Source organism: Pinus tabuliformis, chromosome 3_2 (genome assembly GCF_031772625.1).
Source record: "Pinus tabuliformis cultivar Carrire ecotype Pingquan chromosome 3_2, CPIR1, whole genome shotgun sequence".
In the NCBI taxonomy this organism is placed as follows: Eukaryota; Viridiplantae; Streptophyta; class Pinopsida; order Pinales; family Pinaceae; genus Pinus; species Pinus tabuliformis.
This window is the reverse complement of record NC_142302.1, coordinates 681504744-681509495: the sequence shown is the minus strand read 5'-3', so window position 1 is coordinate 681509495 and position 4752 is coordinate 681504744. Positions and strand designations below refer to the sequence as shown.

General features: G+C 38.4%; 1 pseudogene; it reads left to right on the top strand.

Moving 5' to 3' along the window:
• The first annotated feature begins 528 nt into the window (after positions 1 to 528).
• LOC149182482 (plant intracellular Ras-group-related LRR protein 4 pseudogene) lies at positions 529 to 1743 on the top strand (annotated as a pseudogene).
• Positions 1744 to 4752: the final 3009 nt, after the last annotated feature.

The following is a 4752-nucleotide window of genomic DNA, read 5'->3' as shown; positions in this document are numbered from 1 at the left end:
AAGGAAAAGAGACTCTTGCATGAGAAAGGAAATAGTCAATCTATGTCAACCAGCAAGGCCTTTTCCCTTGGTACCTCCTTCCCCAAGCTCATGATGCCCTGAGAAGTCTTCTCCACCAACAACCTAGTATTGCTAAAGGAAGTGGGATCTATCACACTTACTAGTTTTTTGAAAAGAATAATACCCTCCTCCATTAAGGGCATTGTTGCCATTGTTTTAAAAGAAGAATACGCGTATCCTCCCCTACTAGGAGTTGATGTTGTGTTGCCTTTAATCGCATTGAGTCTCGCAAATTTGATCTAGAAAGGGGTAGATCCTTCTTCTCCCCTCCCTCCTTTAGAGATGTTGTTGGCATCCATAGTATCCTCCCAATTTGTCGTGGTTTTTATGTGGAAAAGTACCAAAATGTTTCTTCTATCAATCCCTTATAGGCAGTGTTTTAGAAGAAATTTCAATTTCCCTAGAAACTAGCTCCGTCAAGGCAACTGATCTGAATGATGTTGACCACATGGAGACATTCATGCTGTTATGGATTCTAGGGAAATTGGCAATCCAACACTTGTTAACAGGTACTCTGTCATGAGTGGATCTAAAGGGGAGGAGAATGTTGAAGAGGGTAAAAGGAATTCTGTAGGAGCCAAAGTAGAAAACAAGAATTTTGTGGGACTGATTATAGACAACATAGATGTTGAAGGGGAACAAAAGCTCAGTTTAATAAAGCTTGCCAGCCTGATTGAGATAAATGCCAAGGAAGATGCTAAGAAGTTGGATCTTCAAGGAAGATTGATGGACCAAGTTGAGTGGTTGCCTGACTCAATTGGAAAGCTTAATAATCTTACTGAAATCATTTTGTTTGAAAACAGGATAGTGACCCTTCCTAGGAAAATTGAAGGATTTTCCAAGTTAAAGAAACAGGATACTCATGCAAATCAGCTAATGAATCTTCTAGATTCCATTGGTGAGTTGCCCAATCTAACCGATCTAGACTTGCATGGCAATCACTTATAGACTCTACCTGCTTCAGTTGGAAAGCTTTCTCGGATTGTATCCTTGGACTTGAGTTCAAATCAACTTTCATCACTGCCCGAGTCTGTTAGACAACTTAGCAATTTGAAAACACTGAGTATTGAGACAAATAAAATTGAAGAGCTACCGTATACAATTGTCAATTGATCAATATGTTGTTGAGCTTCAAGCAAAATACAATCAACTCAAAGCTTTGTGTAAAGTTATTGCCAAGCTTGAATCATTACAAGTCCTAAAATAGAAATATAACGGAACAAAGAGCCTTCCGTCAACAATGGGTTCTTTAACCAATTTGAAAGAACTTGATGTAAGCTTTAATGAAATGGAATTGATACCGAAGAGTTTGTGCCTTTCCACAAATCTTGTTAAGCTTAATGTTGGCAGCAATTTTGCTAACTTACACAAGTTCCCACGATCTATTGGAAATCTTGGGATGTTTGAGGAGTTAGATATTATCAATGATCAAATAAACGTCCTCTCTGACTCTTTTCATATGCTTACATATCCTCAAATTCTTAAATATGAAGAGACACCATTAGAGATAGTGGAAGGCATATTATTGAGAGTGGAGCTAAGGTCGTTGTACAGTTTATGCTTGGTTGTGTTGCAAAAGGGGATGCAAAAAAAAAAAAGACTAAGCCAAAGGGGAGGTGGTCAATATTCTGCTCATGTTTGAGGAAATGCAAGTGGGCTGAAGTTATGGAGGAACACCATTAAACGCACCTAATGCAGAAGCAAGCTTGTCTAGTAATACATAATCCAGTTGTTTGAAATCCCAAAATTAGACCAATCATACTGGAGAAAGGTCTAGAAAAGCTTGTAAGAAAGGTCGAGGTACAAAGATACAGCTACCCCAATGAATAATGTTGGACAAAGACTAAGGTTAAAAAAAAATGATGAGCAGATAAACCAGGTACAAAATAGAATTGACCAAAAGAGTATTATTTTACAAGAAGAAAGTCATGTTGTGTGACATGAAAAAATCATTTGGCCACATTGAGAGAATTCAGGAACGTAATAAAATTCTAGATCAATGGTGGGATTCCCTGAAAAAGCAGATCCTTCCAGCAAAAAGTAATGTGCGGGCCATTAAGGATGAAATTGGTGCCTTGAACTTTGGTTTAAGGCAATTCCAAGGTCAATGGGTTGATGCAAATTCTGTTTGACAAGAAGCATTGAAGACTCCACAAAGCCAGAAGGATGAGATATTTGTTGAACTGAGTTGCAGAATTGGTGCAGCATATCAGGATTGCTTTATAGAGGTGGCTAGAAGGAGGACATCGACAAAACTCCATATAAGGCAAGCAAGCCAAGGAATAGAATAAGAAAGACTAAAGTGATCAGACCAGGACAACCCTTAAAATATTTGCTTGCACATACTCCTCAGGATGTCTTAGCAGCTATGGGTTATTTGACGTCAACTTGATTGGCATTAATGATGCAGACCTAGCATGCTTGGCTCCAGAAGCCTTAGTAGGGCCACTGCCTAAGGTTGATCGTAATCTGCACGTGAAAAACTCGTTCTCTAAAGCGGTAGCTATCATTCAGTCCCAAATGAAGATGGTCCTATAAATTCTGGTAAGGAATATAACCTTAGATGTTTGATAAAGGATGTGATAGTGATGAAATTATTGGAACAAGTAAAATGGAGGTTGAAAACGCATGTCTAAAAGAAGAACTTGCTTTAGCAGTAGCACATATTTGTACTCTTGACCCAGGATTGAACTATAAACCAATGAATGGAAACAGTGACCATTGCATGGTGACATCTCCAACCAGCATATTGGTCATTGGACTACAAGAACTAAAGAAGGGTGTTGGTTTTCTTCCTATGGCAATTGTAAGTATCGAAGGAAGTTTTTCATTCTTGAGAATTGAAGGAAATATTGTACAACACCCAAACATGCAATTGTTTGAGGACAAGCAATGTCGGGAAAGGGGGACTGTAATGTTCCCTGTGGATTAATTACCCAAGGGAGGATGAAATAGACTATCCAACCTCATAGGCTATAGTCTTTGATAAAGGGGGAAACCTATTATCCAATGTTATGGGGCAACATTGGGTAAATTTGGGGTAGTTGGAGCAAAAAGCAAAAATTGGGGGCTACCCTAATAACCCCTTACATTAGATTACGGAAGAGAGAGCCCCATGAGGAATCTATAAATAAAGAAGAGATGGAACCATTGTATCATCATTGATTTGGAATGGAATATCTTTATTTCTTTTGAGTTGCAGCTATGAGGGTTTTAAGACCCGTTTTCCATTAATTAGTTTTGGACATGGGTGGACGTGATCCCACCCTATAGCTAGTCCTCTATCTTTGATTAGTTCCAGTGGTGAGAGATTCCACCCCAGCTAATCTCCTCTCTTTTCTCATTTCTATTGCAACCCACACCTTGAGACGTTTCTTATTTGGTTTGGCAAGCAAAGAGATTTCCCTGTGGTTTTTCTTGGTCAAAAAAACATTTGAACAATGAAGGTCTTTTCTATGGTTTGGTTTGTTTGGTCACCAAAGGTTTGATTCTGTGACAACAAGACTTACTTTGTGGATTCATGTGGTTCAACTAACCTCTAAACTATTGATTGAAGAAAATTAATTGAAGGAAATTAAGGCAGCAGGAGGTCTACTCTGAGATACCAAGGTCTTATAGAGGGTAGCAAGGCCCTTACTCCATAAGCAAAGGGTCCGTATGAGATTCAGCTTATAACAATTAAGGCACAATAATCCTCATCTGTTTGATCAATACCTTTCCTCGAAGAAAAAGGCAACCGCAGGGTCAGGGCTGAGAGCGGTCCAGTTAATAATTCACCTGGGCACCTATCTTCCGCAAAATAAAGGCCATAGTATGGCAACAGAGTACTCTTGGAAATATCGTAAGGGAATACATCCATTTACTAGGTCAGGACAGTAGAATAAGGCAACAAGGGTTGACTGATACATTAGTATTAGATTAAGAAATTTAAGCTACAGGATATATTGGATTTGTAAATTGGTTCCTTTGTATGAACTCTTGGTGGAATGTTATACTTGTTGTGCTTTCAATAGTATCATTGCCGTGACTGTTAGGCAATTTGAACTATTGGTCCAATAGCCCTAAAGGTAACTTTTAGAATTGAAAGAAAGGTGAACTATTATTGTATTATGAAAACTACTACCTGGTTACGTCATCATATATTGTATATCATCTCTGATTGGAATATTGTTATAATCAGCATAGATTATCTTGTGAGATTGCAACCCTAGGGCAAGAAATATCCCCTTGGGACACCACATTGGTCCTTCAAGGGCACCCACCAAAATGTATAAGAGGAAGTGCAGCCCACTTGTTGCAATGGTGCAAGCTTGCATCACCATATAGTTGGTTCAAAGTCCTTACACAAAGAGAATGGGATGGTGTAAGAAGGTGTCGCACTCAAGGATAATCCTACGTAAATATACAAAATTTCAAGATCTCTCAACTATAGCACACATTCGATTCATTCCAAGGATAGTAAAAATTTCCATGATAAGTCCTTGATGTAGGGGAAATGGATTGAACTCAAATAAAATGAAGGAAAAGTAGGGAAACATTATTGAAGAAAGCGACTCTACAATTTTAGAATATTTTATCATTTGGGATCCAAGGCTCTCCTTTGATATGATGGCACCTACCTCTTTATCAAAATGAAAACCATTGGACAAAGTCAATAAGGAAGTCTCTTAACAATTAGATGACTTTGGGACA